The 17,516-nt window shown below is 44.7% G+C and overlaps 1 protein-coding gene and 2 long non-coding RNA genes across 9 annotated transcripts in view; 1 reads left to right on the top strand and 2 right to left on the bottom strand.

The window, feature by feature from the left end:
* FARP1 (FERM, ARH/RhoGEF and pleckstrin domain protein 1) overlaps positions 1 to 17,516 on the top strand; it is a 188,656-nt gene that overhangs the window by 61,759 nt on the left and 109,381 nt on the right. The window lies entirely within an intron of this gene.
* LOC308475980 overlaps positions 1 to 17,516 on the bottom strand; it is a 1,233,414-nt gene that overhangs the window by 1,142,742 nt on the left and 73,156 nt on the right. The gene's annotated exons all lie outside the window — the stretch shown is intronic.
* Positions 3,676 to 6,754, bottom strand: LOC308476390. 2 transcript variants are annotated; one of them, XR_013985849.1, is made up of 9 exons: positions 6,037 to 6,754; positions 5,605 to 5,636; positions 5,354 to 5,470; positions 5,146 to 5,225; positions 4,949 to 5,042; positions 4,758 to 4,842; positions 4,565 to 4,669; positions 4,382 to 4,433; positions 3,676 to 4,165 (listed from the first exon to the last, which is right to left on the bottom strand). It is a non-coding gene; the product is annotated as an uncharacterized lncRNA (long non-coding RNA). The 2 variants fall into 2 exon arrangements; XR_013985850.1 differs by having other exon boundaries at positions 5,605 to 6,753.

The raw sequence follows: 17,516 nt of genomic DNA, 5'->3' as shown, positions 1-17,516 counted from the left end.
AAAACTAAAATGAAGTTTTATGGAGCAATCCAAACCCAAGATCCACTGGGAGGAGCAGAATTTGGAGCAGGTGGGTCTCCCTCTGAGCTGGCTGAAGCCCCTCATCCTGGCTCAAATGTGCCCACCTAAACCCTCCATCATGTCTCAGCTGGGACTCAGCTGACCCATGGCTAGCATAAGCCTCCCCGCAAAGGCATGTTCCGGATGGATGAGTCAGGGGGAGAATTTTCCTTATTCCGGACTCCTTTCAGCTTGGTCACATGACCTAGGAACCCCATCAGAAGTTGCACTGGCAAGAACAGTGCTACAAGTCCAACCCAATTTCAAAGGATTGCTGCCTCAGCTCTATTGAATGGAGTTTGGAATAGGGGTAAGTTACACCGGCATAAATCACCCTGGTAGAAATTACACTGATTTCCTATACATTGTTCTCTTGAGATTTGTTTTTCCCGCCTCTATCAGTAATTATCTTGAGCAGCAAGAATTCAAGAGAGACAAGGAGACTTGTGTCTAAATGATGCTGGTCTGATGCTGAAAAACCAGCAAAGGTGTGGCTTAGTTGTAGTGGCAAGGGGTGGTTTAGTTGTGTTATAAAAACCTGAGGGAAGATTTTGATTATATGAGTGGGCTAATGAACCACTATGTGCTGGTAAAGAATTGCTTAGTTAGCTTTTTTCCTTTTTTTGGAACAGCTAAGTGTTGTGCTAGCAGAGTAGAGATGGTGTAAATATCTATGTTTAACAGAACAATGAGTAATGAGAAAATGGGCTGGGAATTATAGGAGAGAAAGCTTAACTGTCTAGACAACTTTTCCACTCTCTAATAATTTTGTTCTGAGCGTATCGAAATTGCATAGTGAACTAAAAAAATCTGCTTTGCGTTTCGAGTAACACTTGCAGGGCACTGAATTTCAGCTTTTTCTAATCTACTCTCTCAAGGTTGTAGCTATTTCCAATTAAATATGGCAAAAAGAAAGGACGATTCATAGCCTCTCATGCTGTTAATTTCTCCTGCCATCCTGTTCGCTTCTGATTGTGCTCTCTGCACGTATGTTAAAGGTACACTTAAGATATTAGGTGATATGTGTGAGTCGGTGTGAAGCTATCAATAGCTGCTGCTTAGATCTAATGCCATTATTCAAATCTGTCACTACTCAAGACGTGAACACAAATAACCAAGTTGAAAAGGCATCACCTACAAAGCTGGAAAGCTCAGGAGAATAACTGAGAGCTGCGCTTTTGTGCTTGCTTGCTTGCTTGCTTGCTTGCTTGCTACTGCTGCAGAGAGCCCAGGAATCTAATGTTAAAGCCAGCTGCACAGTTATAGTTTGGGTTAGCAAATACAGCACAATGTGTAGATCCTTTAAGAAAAACAAAACAAAACTTTGCGTGTCAGTCCTTAAGTTACCGTACTTTAGAAAATGTAACATAGAAAGCTTGGGGCAGGGCAAGAGGAGAGGAGAGGAGGAGGAAATTTTGTCTTCATGTCAGAGGCAAAATTTGAACCAGGGAATTTATGATTCATTGTCTTATGCAGGTTAAGTACTTAATTCGTTCCGGAGGTCCGTACTTAACCTGAAACTGTTCTTAACCTGAAGCACCACTTTAGCTAATGGGGCCTCCTGCTGCTGCTGTGCTGCCGTTGCACGATTTCTGTTCTCATCCTGAAGCAAAGTTCTTAAACTGAAGCACTATTTCTGGGTTAGCGGAGTCTGTAACCTGAAGCATATATAACCTGAAGCGTTCGTAACCCGAGGTACCACTGTACTTAAAGACTGATAGACTGAAGGATTGATGTCTAATCAAGCGACGTCAATTTTCTGGGCTGTCACAAAGTTTGAGGGGCTCTGGGCACTAGGGCCCCCAGTACCACACCCTGGTATCTAACCCCCACCCCTGGCCCAGGTTACCAAAGAATCCAGCATTGCCCGAGCTCTGCAAGAGCAGCTTTCTTCTGATTAAAGTACGGAACCAAAATGCTTGCTTACAAAGCTATTGTACTGCCAACATTACTGCATGCTTGTAAAACATGGACCACTTACAAAAACTATCTCCCAGTTCCTTGAAAGATCCATCAACGGTGTCTCTGAAAAATTTTACACATCACTTGGGAAGGCAGGCAAACCAAATGCCAGTGTACTGGAAGAAGCAAAGATCACCAGTGTCGAAGCAATGATTCTTCAACTTGGTTGGACTGGTCATGATGTGCGGATGCCTGTTTATTGTCTTCCAAAGCAACGACACTATTCCGAACTTAAAAATGGAAAACGTAATGCTGGTGGTCAACAAAACAGCTTTAAAGACTCTCTCAAGGCAAATCTTTAAAAATGTAGTATAAACACTAACAGCTAGGAAACACTGGCCTGCAAGTGATCCAGTTGGAGAACAGCCTTTATCAAAGGTGTCATGGGCTTTGAAGACACTTGAACTCAGGACAAAAGCGAGAAACATGCTAAGAGGAAGGCACACTTGGCAAACCCTCACCTTGATCAACTCCTGCCTGCAAACCTATGTCCCCACTGTGGAAGGATGTGTGGATCCAGAATTGGCCTACACAGTCACCTACGGACTCATTGTTAAAACCGTCTTCATGGAAGACAATCTTACTTGGCTATGAGTGATGACCAAAGAAGAAAACTGATGAATATTTCATCCATTCAGAAGCTCTGGACTTTTCAGGTGATAAAATTCAGTGTGTGTACAAGGAACATGAACCTGTTTCTCTTTGTTGCTTGTCTATCTGTTGTTCAGTGCCTGCAGTGGCATTCTTGTTTGATTATGATATCAAGAATGGCATAAGCATAGTTTTTACCTTGATGGACGATACAACAAAATGCCTTATGAAGAGAGACTCTTTCTGTGTGAACAACCATTTGCCATTACTTAATACAATGTCCACTATATGCAGACCCAAGAAATTGATTAATAAAACCCCTTTTCACGAAGGAAACAAATCTAGCCAGGGCAGAGGGGGTGAAATGGCTGCTGAGTGATACTGATGACTCTGTGACTTATAAGGTGGATCTCTATGCCTTGGCAGTTAGGAAGATTTGGAAGACAGAACTGGATGGGCTGGATGGGTTAAGTTGCAAAGGGGTCTCAGAGATCTAACTTGAGCATTTTATCTGAGAATTACTTTTATTGTGTGCAATAAGGAATTTTGGTGGATTTGATCATGGTTTTACTGCACATGTAGCAACTGCTGTCTCCCCCCGCCCTTCTCTTCTTTGGATGATACCATGTCAGAATTATTTCTTATTCTCTACACCAACACCTCTAGGGCTGATATAGATTGAAGCAGTGATAGGGGGCATCCTTGCCTTGTCCCCTTCTATACCTTACATTTTTCCTGTAATGGCATTATTTACAATCAGATTTGCAGTTTGATCTGTATAAATGGCTTTAATTCCTTTGATGAAAATGACTCCTAATTCCATTTCCCCCCTAATAATCTAAGGTTCTGCACTTCGGCAGGAAGAACCAGCTGCACCAATATAAGATGAGGGATACCTGGTTTGCTAGTAGTACATGGGAAAAGAATCTAGGGGTCTTAGTGGACCACAAGCTTAACATGAGTCAACCCGAGAGTGATGCAGCAGCAAAAAATGCTCATGCTATTTTAGGCTGCAACAACAGAAAAGTGTCCAGATCAATGGAAGACAATAACACAATGAAATTCAAAACAGTAACAATTTATTGCACATTTATTCAAAATCCATTAAAAACTATTTTGTTTAAGTAATGCAAGAAAATTGATCAGCTTGATCCAGTGACACCAGAGAGAGCCATTTTCACTTGGAAGATGCAGCAAGCTTTTTTTCTCCTGCTCTGGACGGTAGGACTCGAACCAATGGCTTCAGGATACAACAAAGGAGATTCCGACTGAACATTGTTCAACAGAGGAATGGACTCCCCTGGAAGGTGATGGACTCTCCTTCCTTGCAGGTTTTAAAGCAGAGATTAGATGGCCATCTGTCATGGATTCTTTCTTTCTTTCTTTCTTTCTTTCTTTCTTTCTTTCTTGTTCTGCCCAATCTCAGTCCATATTTCATGGCTGCTTAAATCATCTGCCCCCCTCCTGATTCTTACCCCCTCTTCTTCTCCCAGTCTTTGGCCAGTTGATTCCTTCAAGGAGGAAAGTCATAATTCCTCGATGATGATGTCATCTGGATGGAAAAGAATGAAAAAGAGAGAAAATCAGTTCAGTCCTCTCCGCTTCTTGTAGCTGGAGTCAGTCTGGGTGCTGCCCTCCCAGGCCAGGTGGGAAAGGCCTGCCAGGCAGGGAGCAGGTCCTGCAGGACTCCCAGCAAGAAGACCTGGGAGGTGTGTCTTGGGCAAACAAGGGACAAGGGAGTTCACTGTCCCCAAGGTGTGGGGCTTACCTTCTTTCAGATTTTTCCTGAAACAAGTCAGCTCCGGCCGAATCACTGTGTTCTGCAGAGGAAAGACAAATCTGAGTCAGCTGACACTATGAACCCCACCCTGGATGGGTGTAAGAGAAGCAGCCCCACCCAGGAAGGATGGAAGCAACCAAAGAACTGAATACAGGAAGGCAAAATACTTACTCTTCGGTTTGGGAATCTTCGTGAAAGGGCCAGCAGCAGGGATATACTGCTGGCCCCTAATTTTCTTTGGTCTTCACTCCCCAAAAGGGCGTAATATCGGAGGTCCTGCGGGATGAAAGAAATGGGACAGTTAGTTGGGTAAAGGACAGGGGGGCAACCCTAAAACCACTCCTGATGCTATCAGGATACTTACGGTAAGCAATTGGAGAAGGGTGCTAGTATTGGGGGCTTCTAGGAGGAGACCCCCCCAGCAGGCTCTGGAATGGCCTCTTCAGTTCCTGTGGGAAAAGAGAGAAGAGAGGTTGAGTGCTGCTGGGTTATATTTTGTAAGAGTGTAAAAAGAAGAAAGAGCTGTGCAAAGAAAACTTAAAGCAGAGGACATACCTCTTTGTCCTCCTCTGCGCTCCCCAGAACTGCCTCTGTTGTTCTATGGAGGATTGCACTCACCATAGAGGGACTGAAGTGGGGTCTCATAAAACTGGAGAGAGAGAAAGGGGAAGGGGTTAGACACTGCCTCCTCCAAAGCTCCCCCTGGAGTTCTGTCCCCCTGCAGCCCCGCCCACCCCAAAGATCCCACTCACCTCAACTGCAGGAGGGCCTCGAAGGCCAGGGCCAGGCTCAGGGGGCGATCCCTGAAGTACTCCAAGTGCCCAAGGATGTTCTAGAAGAGAGCAGAGGAGGAAAGTCATCTCCTTCCAGGAGTCTCCAGAGGATGACTCCAACCCCAGACGCCAGCCCCTCTCTGCTCCTCCCTCCCCATGGGGGTCCCTCACACCACCCATCACTCACCAGAATGGCTTTGGTTGTCTCCTCCTTGGAGTACTTCAGAGTTCAGAGCCCCCTGAGCCGAGCTGCCTGGCAGTCCTGGATGATGCCCAGGAGATACAGCTGATCTTTGTCAAGCAGCTGAAAGGCAAAAGTCAGGCTGTCAGTTCCTTGCAGGGGGAGGGCTCCTCCACATCTGAGAGTGCAGAGTGGAGTGCAAGAGGGGGGCAGGTCCGAGGGATCCCCTCCCTGCTCTCGTTTTATCCAATACTCACCGCAACGGAAGGGGTGTGGATTCCCAGCACATCTGCAAAGTGAAGGACATGGGGATTGGTGAGTTCCTCCCTGAGCCCTTTGCAAGGCTTTTCCAAGAGTTTTCTCCTGGATTCCAAGTCCTACTACAGGAGAAGGACACCCCAGGCCTTGGGGGCCAATCCTAACCTCATGCCCCCAGAACATGGCTCCCCAGGGAAGATGCCCCTCCCACTGACAACTGTCCCCCTGCCTTGCCCCACAACACAGCCCCCTGCTTCCTCCAACAGACCCCACAAAATGGGGTGGTTGCTGGGGGGGGGGTTGGGTTTCCAGATGCTGTCGCAGATAGGCGGGTTGGATCCAGCCATCTGGCTCTGTGCATCTTTTTACTAGATGCCCCCCCAGCCCATTCCTGCCCTCCTCCATCCCCAAAAGGAGGGCCACTTGCTCACCCGACACCGCGGGCTGCTCCAGGACTTCCAAGGGGGCCACCTTATTGCAGCTGATCAGCTGCCTTAAGCGCCTGAACCTAGAAGAGACGAGCAGAGAGAGCGACTCAGAAGCTGGCAGCCCCAATTCGTGTGTGTGTGAGAGAGGAGGGGCCTCTGGTCCAATTCCTGCCATCTCTCTGCAGTTCTGCGACCTGAAAGGGCATCGGCAGAGCTGGAAAGAGGCAGCCCAGAGCATGAATGGCTGGCAGAGAGAGAAAGGAGGCCCCAAGTGCTATGGGTTCAAGAGCTCCAACCCAAAGGAAAGACAAGCATTGCCAGCTGTTAAAGGGCTGCTCTGCCTCGTCTTCTTAGGACAGCCCTGCCCTTCCTGGAGAGGGAGGAGACCCCTAGGAGGGTCCTTCAAGCATCAAGGTGTCCCAGAAGAGAAGCAGAACATGAGGAAGGGGGTGGAGTCTTCCTTGGAGCCAGAGAGACCCCCCAGGAAGGGGAAAAAGGCCAATATTGTAGGGCAGCTGGAGAGATGCAAAATGGAGCCAGGCAGAGGTGTAGTGGTTGGAGAGCTGGACTGGGAGGACCTGGGAGAGCAGGGTTCAAATCTCCACTCAGCCATGAAGCTCCCTGGTGGACCAGAGAGCTAAAGCTGTGGAGGGGACCCAGGACTCACACCCTGCCCCCAGGAGACCAAAAGAAAGCAAAGGAATGGTACTTGCAGCCTGCACATCTTCTTGATGAAACCCCCCTATCTAAGCTAACTACCTAGCTAAAATTCCCACCCAAGCCAGATCCCAAACTCTGATCCCACCCCCACCCCCAAACCCAGCCCTAACTCTAAACCTAACCCCCACCCTAACCCTACACTTACCCCTAACTATTTCTCTACAAACAAAAGAAATATATTCAAAAATGCACACAAATGCACACAAATAGCACAAATGCGCACAAATATGCACAAATGTGCATAAATGCACACAAATATGCAAAAATAAAAAATAATAAAAGAAAAAAATAAAAGAAAAACAAAAAACAAATAAAATAAAATAAAATAAATCACATAAAAGTAATAAATAAAATAAAATAAAAAATAGCAAGCAAACCTCTCCTCTTCTACAACTACCACCACCACCACCACTTCCTCTCTCTCCTGACCTCTCCTCACTAACCCACAATGGCCGCCTGCAAGTCAGAGGCTTTTAAGGGAAGAGCAAGAGATGTCACAAAGGAGGGCAGGTCCTTGTCATCATGGCAACCCCTCCACCTGGACCTGGCCCCTCCTTAGTGGTGATGATTCTTCAACTTGGTTGGACTGGTCATGTTGTGCGGATGCCTGTTTATTGTCTTCCAAAGCAATGACACTATTCCGAACTTAAAAATGGAAAGCGTAATGCTGGTGGTCAGCAAAACAGCTTTAAAGACTCTCTCAAGGCAAATCTTTAAAAATGTAGTATAAACACTGACAACTGGGAAACACTGGCCTGCAAGCGCTCCAGTTGGAGAACAGCCTTTACTGAAGGTGTCATGGGCTTTGAAGACGCTCGAACTCAGGACGAAAGGGAGAAACGTGCTAAGAGGAAGGCACGCTTGGCAAACCCTCACCGTGATCAACTCCCTATGTCCCACTGTGGAAGGACGTGGGGATCCAGAATTGGCCTCCACAGTCACTTACAGACTCATTGTTAGGACCATGTTCATGGAAGACAGTTTTACTCCGGTACGAGTGATTGCCAAAGTATAGCAGGGCAGCATTTGGGATAGGTGATGCCTCTGAAAGCCATGCTACCGTGTTGTGAAGAGAACAGCTAGGTGAGGCAGTGGCTCTCTGGGTCAGCCCAGGCCAGGGCCCAGAGGCACTTGGGGCTAAGTTAGATGGCAGCCCCTACCCTGCATTTCACAGCACCAAGTCATTTTAAAAATGGTATTTTAAATGGTTTTAAGAGGCCTGCGTCAGTAGCGATGGGCCTATCAGGGACCTTGGCTACCAACACTTGCCCATCTATACGGATAACCTCACTCCTTTTTAAAGCTTTTTTTTGTACACAAGATACTTTACTCCAGTGAAACACTGGGCTGAAGCCAGTGTTCTTCATAGTGTGCTGAACAAAAATCCCTGCAGAAACATTAGGCAGGTCATGGACTGGCTCAAAGCAGACCTCTTAAGAGTAATCAAATGAAAATTGTAACACATGGCATGATAAAAAGCCTGTAATTTTATCAGGACATGTTACTTGTTGTTTACTGCTGTAACAATTGTTTCCTCAACATTGATCTTCTGTACCATGAAAATAAAGGATGCGGGTGGCGGTGTGGGTTAAACCACAGATCCTAGGACTTGCCGATCAGAAGATCGGCAGTTCGAATCTCTGCGACGGGGTGAGCTCCCGTTGCTCGGTCCCTGCTCCTGCCAACCTAGCAGTTTGAAAGCACGTCAAAGTGCAAGTAGATAAATAGGTACCGCTCCGGCGGGAAGGTAAACGGCGTTTCCGTGTGCTGCTCTGGTTCGCCAGAAGCGGCTTAGTCATGCTGGCCACATGACTGTACGCCGGCTCTCTCGGCCAATAAAGCGAGATGAGTGCCGCAACCCCAGAGTTGTCCACGACTGGACCTATGGTCAGGGGTCCCTTTACCTTTACCATGAAAATAAATAAAAACAGTTTTGTTTTGTTTTTGTTTTTAAAAAAGCAGACCAAGGTTTTGATAAAGAGAGCAACTACTCAATCTAGGCAAATGGAAATCCTTGTCTAAAGAATCAGTTAAAGATCAGCAGCAAAGGGAAAGCAGAAAACAAGCAGTTATGGGAACTGCTGGTCTTTTTGCCAGCGGCGTCCTGCTCCTTCCTCTGAAATAGTGCTGCTGTGAAGTTGAAAACCAAGCTAACTAGGCTGCTGCTGCTGCTGCTGCTGCTGCTGCTGGATCTAGTTGCCATGACAGCAAAAAAATGTGACAAGAGAAGGGCTGGGAGTGAATCCCGATGCCATCCTACCACACTATCTGGCCTCTTCAGCTGAGGGAATATTGCCTATTTATATGCCGTTCGTGTTAATGTGCTAATACAGAGTGTGCCAGTTGCACAGAAGCTCGGTGTTCTGTGTTGGACTATACACAAAGATGCCTTATCAGCTCGCTAAATTAATAAATAATTTGATTTAATGGGAGGTTGTCAGCAGGGCTTAGAAGGGGGCGGGGGGAGAAAGCTCCTCATCACAGCTCCAAATTTCTTCTCAGGACTTCAGGCCATGTTTGATGCTGTTTGGGAGCGTGCAAGAACTATATTACTCAGCGGTGACAAAGTCCATGACCTTTAGCACTGATTGGGGAAAAGAGGCAAAGAATGTATGTGTTCTGATTGGAAGGATGATGCTGTGATAAGCATTAGAGAGCTTTTTATTCAAGATGACATACTCCCCACTCCCATTCTGAACCTCTCTGTTATACAGTGGTACCCCGGAAGTTGAACGGAATCCGTTCCGGAAGTTTGTTCAACTTCCAAAACGCTTGGAAACCCAAGACACGACTTCCGATTGGCTGAAGGAAGCTCCTGTAGCCAATCGGAAGCCCCATTGGACATTCAGGTTCCAAATGGAATACTCACTTCTGGGTTTGCGGCGTTGAGGAGCCAAAACATTCGACTTGCAAGGTGTTCGGGAGCCCGGGTACGACTGTAGTTCCTTTGTTACTTTCTTATGTTACTTTTTCCAGAATTTCCCTTGGGGTTTTTCCCCTCTTGTGGATATTATTTATAATTCTCATAATTCCTTTGCTCTACTTGTGTCTCTCCTGCGAGTCACTTCTATGATAATTCTTTTAACTACATAGATCCGGTAACCCGTTGTGACTCCTCATACCTATACGTTTGTGCATTGAACATTTCAGTACTCACCTGCTGTTCAGAACAAGTACCTTTTCCTTTATGGTACTTTAAACACTACTTCTCGTCTTGTGAACAAAACACTCTTTATTCAAGCATAAAGCAAGTATTTTAAAATAGTATTTTCTTTGAAAAGAGCTTCATACAAAAATGACAATGCGTGGAATAGTTTAACTTGTTGCTGTACAAATTCTAGACAGGAACTGGAAATCTAGAACTTCCGTAAATCCCAATTGTATTGACAAAAGGACTTTTGCCCAAAATGGAATTGTTTCATTACCCACAAGAGTCAGAATCAGAGAAAGTGTAAACCATTTGCAATACAGTGGTACCTCTGGATACGAACAGGATCCCCGTTCGCATCCTGAAGTGAACACAACCCGCGTCTGTGCGGGTTGCGATTTGCCGCTTCTGCGCATGCGCGTGACATCATTTTGACTGTCTGCGCATGCGCGAGTGGCGAAACCCGGAAGTAATGCGTTCCATTACTTCCGGGTTGCCGCGGAGTGCAACCCGAAAACACTCAACCTGAAGCAACTTCAATCCAAGGTATGACTGTACATGAAACGTTGCGGACAGACTTATTTATTTACATCATAAAAACTTACATAACTATTTGATTGGAAAGGAAAACCTCAAAGCTGTTTATAAAAATAATAAAACAATAACATTATCAACAAAACAGCTACAGTATTTAAAACATTCAGATAATTAAAATAATCAATAAGCTTAATGAGTGAGCAGGTAAACATTGTGCATATCTTGTTTAGTTAATCATAGTTAAGACTTGTTCTTGTATATCCAGTAAGCGAGCAATCCTATATACACAGGAAGCTGGAATGACACAAGCCAGTGTAAATTAAGCCAGCGTAAAGTTACACCAGATCCAAACTTGGTTCAGCCATGGGACTACTGCTGGCTGAATCAGCCTAACTACCGTATTTTTCGCCCCATAGGACGCACCGGCCCATAGGACGCATCAAGTTTTTTGGGGGGGGGGAAATAAAGAAAAAAAAATTATTTCCCCCCCAGGCGCTTGTGGGGCCGGCAGCGGGGAGAAGCGCTCTTCTCCCCACAGTCCGCCTTCAGACCAGGTCCGGGGACAGCGGGAAGACGCGCTGCGCCTCCCAGCTGTCCCCGGAGCTTGCGGGGCGGGCAGCGGGGAGAAGCGCTCTTCTCCCCGCCGCCCGCCTTGAGATCAGGTCCGGGGACAGCAGGAAGATGCGCTGCGCCTCCCAGCTGTCCCCGGAGCTTGCGGGGCAGGCAGCGGGGAGAAGCGCTCTTCTCCCCGCCGCCCGCCTTCAGACCAGGTCCGGGGGCAGCGGGAAGACGTGCTGCGTCTCCCAGCTGTCCCCAGAGCTTGCGGGGCAGGCAGCGGGGAGAAGCGCTCTTCTCCCTGCCGCCCGCCTTGAGATCAGGTCCGGGGACAGCGGGGAGACGCGCTGCGCCTCCCAGCTGTACCCGGAGCTTGGGGGCAGGCAGCGGGGAGAAGCGCTCTTCTCCCCGCCGCCCGCCTTCAGATCAGGTCCGGGGACAGCGGGAAGACGCGCTGCGTCTCCCAGCTGTCCCCGGAGCTTGCGGGGCTGGCGGCGGGGTCTCCCCGCCATCAGCCTCCAAACCACTTCGGGAGACAGCGGGATGGCGGCGTTCCGCCTCCCTCTGTGCCCCGACCTTGTGGGGCTGGCGCTGGGGCTCTCCTGAAGCCTGGAGAGCGAGAGGGGTCGGTGCGTACCGACCCCTCTCGCTCTCCAGGCTTCAGTGAAAGCCTGCATTCGCCCCATAGGACGCACACACATTTCCCCTTCATTTTTGGAGGGGAAAACGTGCGTCCTATAGGGCGAAAAATACGGTAAGCCTGGCAGAGGGAAAATGAGCCTTTAAAATAGTGTTTGAGGAACGACACCATTTTTGCTGGGTCCCAGCTGAGTTGGGATGGGGAAGATATGCCAGTGTATATTCTGCTGAGCTGAGAACCTCGCAGGAAGAGATCCACAGGATTCTAACCCACTCCTCCTGTTGCAGGGCAAATGAAATGTAACTAAATGAGTTCTGGCTAACGACAACTTGTATGCTTCTTTGAATGAGGTAATGAGAATGCATACGATTGGAGGAAATTGTAATGCTTTGTGTAAGAAACCTATAAGTAAACACTTATGGTTCCAGCCTTTGTGGAGTGATCCCACTGAAACACTTTACTGCAGTAAATAAACTTTCTGGACTCTTCCTTCAGCCCGACTCACGAGTACTTAATGGTACAAGTGAGACAGCAGATTTTCCCTGCAACACTCCCAGCGGATTTTGCTATACACTTGCCCCCCTAGTGAGTTTCAAGGAGTAAAACTATGTAAAAGGAGGGAAATATTCTGGAGGAATTGCCTGAGTAAGGGACATGATGTAAGCTTTTGTATAAAAGCTGTACCATAGGTTCAAATTTGCTTGTTTGTGATATGTCTTTTGAGGAAAAAAATTCAATGATTTTTAAAAACTTGTCAGACACAAGGTTTTCTGATATGAATATTTAAACTCTGCCACTTTGGGAGTAAGATTGCTGAAAGAAGAAATTATAAGCAGTTCATTTGTAGATTTAGGTTAATGTGTGTTAATGAATGAACAATCTTTTCGGAGTAAGAATTTAAGCAACCAGAGTGACCATATTTTTCTTCTTGGAGCAACCTATTGCTATTTTGTAGTTATAGCAAGCCTTATCGGTTTCCAATACAAAATAAGAACTAAAGCACTGAGGGTGGATTATAGTTCCTTCCCAGTGATTATTTATTGCTTCTGAGTTTACTGCAATTGATTTTTTTCCAAAGAGCTCTCAGGCGAAATTTGGGTTGAAAACCTAGGTGGAATTACTGTTCATGGTTGAGGCTAGTAAATTATAATTTGCCTTATCAACTTACTAAATGCCAAAGAATGAAAGGAAAAGGGCCAAATCATACGTGATGTGAGAGATTTGTGATCAGGGCATTCGGGTGTGTATGTGTGTGCTGGATTTTGACTTTTTGCATCAAGGGAGTTTTGAATTTTATCAGGATTGCATTGTTTGGAGAGCCATTTCCCTGATCTAAAATCCCCACCCAACCTGCTATTAGCATTGTGAGGGGGAAACTATTGTGCGTTTCACATACATCCCCCTATCACTCCCAAGGGGTCAGTAGCCACTGGGAGGTTAGATTGAAGAAACTGAATGTGGAGAAGACATTAAACAGCCTCTCTGCCATTGCTGCTGCTCTGATCAAATTAAATGTCCTCTGTGCCTTTTTAAAGGTAAACAAACAAAACAAGTACTCCTGTACGCTTACTAGTTTGGCCCCTAGACGAAGCAAAATCCGGCAGTTTGTTTGGGCTGCAAATATATCGATGTCCTAGGACTTTTTGACCGGGACAAAAATAACATGATTCCAAGCTTGTCACAACCGCAACAAACTACCCTATTATTCTGAATAAAAATTTGCTCACAAACTACTCGGGGTTTTTGAAAGAGAACCTCCCAGTCTGGAATTTCCTGTTGGTTAATGACTGGCTAGGGGAGATTTTGATTTAAAAAAAAAAATGTTGCAGAAGACTCAGCTGTTCATTAACCGTTGTGACAGAAAACCTTAGGATCTGTTTCACTTTGATGAATGGCAAAAGTCTGGGAAACGTGTAACTGTATTTTGAACTGCTGAGTTTTCACATGGAATGAATGTGGGTGTGAGAGAGAAATACTTATGAGGACAATTTTTATCACTGTACCTAATCCTATTCCAGGGAAAAAGCAGAGCAGTTGTCCAGCATTTATAATCCCCATTGAACAATACGTTCAATACTTTACATTTTAATATGATAAAACATGTCTCATCACAAATACTTCTTAAACTGTAATCTGGGATAATTTTTCATTGCAAGACCATCCCCAAGAAAGACTGCCAAACTGATAACAGCAATTTTGTGCAAAAAGTCATCATGGAATTTGGTGGGAAGTCTGTAATTTACGAGACTGCAACATTAATTTCTGTGTCGTTCTAAAAAGTTTGCACATTTCTCTTTTAAAACTCAAGGGTTCCCGCACGCAAATTATTGGTTACATGCATGCATACATCATTTAATTTGTATGCCGCCTTGCATAGTTCAAGCCATGTTTCAGGTGCCTTACAGCATGGGGGGAAAACATAATTACAAACGAGACAAATGTAGCCATGAACAATAAATAAAACACCAAAAAGTACACAACCAAATTAAACAATCTCCACATAAATCACAATAAGGTTTAAAATAAAGATTCAAAAGTTAATAATGATATTGGCAACAACATCCCTTCCCAACAACCCCGCGTAAATAACACCCCAACCCAAGAGTCTGTTCAGCAGCCCCGGCTTTTGTAGCTGGTTGATAAGATCAATGTCAGAGGATTGTTTTCCATAACTATACAATAAGATGTTTACCGTATTTTTCCGTCTATAGGATGCCCCCTTGTATTTTTGGAGACTCAATTTTAGGAAAATGAGGGGAGATGGCCCAAAGTTGTTGAGCCTCTCACCCCCCCCCCAACACAGCTGCGGGCAGGAAACACTGGACGACCCCAGTTTTGATTTTTGAATTAGAAAAACCTCATCCAATACACGAAAAAATACATTAATTTCTTGTATCATATCTGCACTTGTGCTTTTGAAGCACCAATTGCTTTTACAAGCACCTATTTATTTATTTTTGTAATTTCTTGCCAACAGATTGTGACTTTAGTGTGGGCAGCATGATAACAGAAAAAGCACACACACAAAATTGACATTTTTGGCTTGTTAATGAGGCACAGGGTGGCGTATGTCAGCTCGCTACCCCGTCTTTATGCATAAATATGTTACAAAGGGGAAAGAAAATGTGGTGTTACATTTGCACCATGAATTGGGGCGTGTGTGCCTGGAATCTGGATTTAATTTTGTAAGGAGAATGCAATAAAATACCTGCCACAGCACTGCGGAAAGTGGCGAGTTAATAATTGTTGTTGCGGCCATCTGCCCTCCAGTTTGAGAAGAACCACCGCTGGTGGTTATTTATGATACTGATAAGATAACTTACCTTGTTAGAAGCTCTAGGCCTCAGTTGTGTTTTATATTAAACTGAACAGTTAAGTTTCACTGGTAAATAGCAGTGTCTGTTCTGACTAGAAGCCTGAGGACATCTCTGACTCTCTACTGCAGTAGTGAACTTGTGGATTGTAAACACATCTCAATTATGTAGGCCTACCTACACCACATCCTTAGCTTTTCAAATTATTCTCTTGTCTCTGGGATTTTGGACCTCCTGCCACCTGTAAAGAATTACACTGCAGTCTGTTGTGTGTCTTTAAGTATTAGAAATCTTCCTTGGTTTAGTCTGCAGGCCTAGCACCCCTGAATTCAGTAGGACTTGCTTCTGAGTAAACATTGTCAGGACTGCACTGTTAACGTCTGCACTGCATGATACATGATACGTCTTTCACTGAATAGTGATCTCCCTGGCTGCCAGGGTGATAACTTTCTTGGAATCCTGATTTGTGAAGGTTTCAGTCTGTTTTTATGGTTCCTGTGTGGTTAGCCACTTAGAAGCTTTTGAAGGTTTTGGAAATGCAATTTATAAATAGAAAACAAATGGGAGACTGGTCGGCTTTTGTTGCAAACCTGTCAATTTATTATGCAAAGTGTCATGTTTTTCCTGTAATTATTTTCTTTGTGATGTATGTAGAGGAAATGCCATGCATTGTTTATGTATAGAAAGACGTCCATTTACGCATGACAGGAAATAATTGGATAGAAAGCCTTTAGTCTGGCAGTAAGCTCTGTTTCAGCTCAGTTCTTTGTAGGTGTAGTTGCAAGACATTTATTCCTAAAAGTTAGGATGATCCTGGAAAACTCTTCTCTCACTTTTCCCCATACATGACTTTTTCTCAAGACTGGAGAAGGCATTTTAAATGAAGGTTAAGAAACTAGAAAGTAATGTTTCATTCCTTGGGAAGTCAATCAGTATAAGTAGGGTTGCCATGTTTCAAATAGTCTGGTCACAAAAGTTGTTGAGCTTTTGTTTAAAAAAATATTTTTTGCCATAGGTCTGGATTTTCCCGGACATTTAAGTACTTTCCGCATAAACACAGTTTCTGCATGTAGGGCAGGAGAACACACTCAAGGGGGATGTGAAACAGTGCCAGTGGGAAGAAACTAAGATACAGAGCTTTATTAAATCAATGCTATATAGAATGGTTATGGAACAGTGATTTCTGATGCAACTGGACAAGTTTGCAAAGAGTCAACAGCAGCGACCTGAGCAAATGGATTGGATTCATTCACCATTGCTGTGAAGAAAGGGAGAAGTCAAGAGTGTCCTTTTATGGCCCCTGTTCTCAGCTCTATTGAACTGCCTGAAATTTAATTAAGAAATAATAGGAAAATTGCTGGTGTCCCTATCAGTAGTCAAGAGGACAAAATACATCAGTTTGCAGTTAGACATGAACATTATCACTAATTGTCCTGAAATGTGACTTCAATAAATTTAAAGAGAAAGAAGTTAGTACAGTAAAGCTTCATGCTCTGAAATTAATTATGGAAGAATAAGAAATCTTGGCTACAAATTTGGATGTCCAAAGAGGAAACCATCTTAGCAAGATTATCTCAATTTGCATGCATAACTAGGTCATGGGAATGGTTAAGCATCAACATCACAAAATTATAAAGACCTGGTTAAAAACAACAATTTCTTACTTACGAAGCAATATGAAATAACATTTTTCCAGGATTTGAGAAGATCACCGCCATTGAAATGACATTGCTTCCAAAGCTTAATTTCTTATTTCAGAACATTCCAATCTGTATTCCAGACAATGTCTTATTAGAGATGGCAAAAAGCAATTAACGATTTGATATGGAAGCACAAAAGGCCCAGATATAATTTAAACAAATAAAGAGAAAGGCGGTTCAGGAAATGCATACATCGCAAAATGAGAAGCTTGTTTTTAAATCAGTTTTTTCTTCTTCTTTTGTGATTTAAATTTTCTCTTTTTAGAAACCAGTGCATCCTCCCAAAAGGCACAGGTTGACTTTTAGATCTGCTCTTTCTTGCAGCAGTTAATGGCTAGAGAAGTGACAATCATAGATTTATCATGCAGGAATAATACTTAAGCAGCTTCTGGGCATGGAACGCTGCCGTTGGTGTTCTGCATTGGGGATTGCCCACTCGGGTAAAGGAAGAATTCCACTTCCAGCCAAGTATACATTTGTTATTTCCCCAATCTCAAATGTTGGAAGTGGGTGACCTTGGGCCAGTAAATATAACCACCTAACATACCACACAGAGTTCCTATGAGAGTAAAATGAGGAGGAGAGGAACCATGTACACCATTGAGCTCCTTGGAGGAAAAGCAGGATATAAATGTGATAATAATCATAGTGGAGAGACAGACTATAGAAAAGGAAATGGCTAAGACACAGCCTAGAAAATGACTGAACAACCTATACCAGGGGTTCCCAAACAGTGGTCCATGGATTACCAGTGACCTGCAAGCTTCATTCAGGGAGTGTGCAGTAAAGGTAAAGGGACCCCGACCCTTAAGTCCAGTTGTGGACGACTCTGGGGTTCAGCACTCATCTCACTTTACTGGCCGAGGCAG

Source organism: Podarcis pityusensis (assembly GCF_964106645.2).
Source record: "Podarcis pityusensis genome assembly, chromosome: 4".
Taxonomy (NCBI): Eukaryota; Metazoa; Chordata; class Lepidosauria; order Squamata; family Lacertidae; genus Podarcis; species Podarcis pityusensis.
Note: the sequence above shows the minus strand (reverse complement) of the source record. Positions and strands in the feature narration are given on the sequence as shown.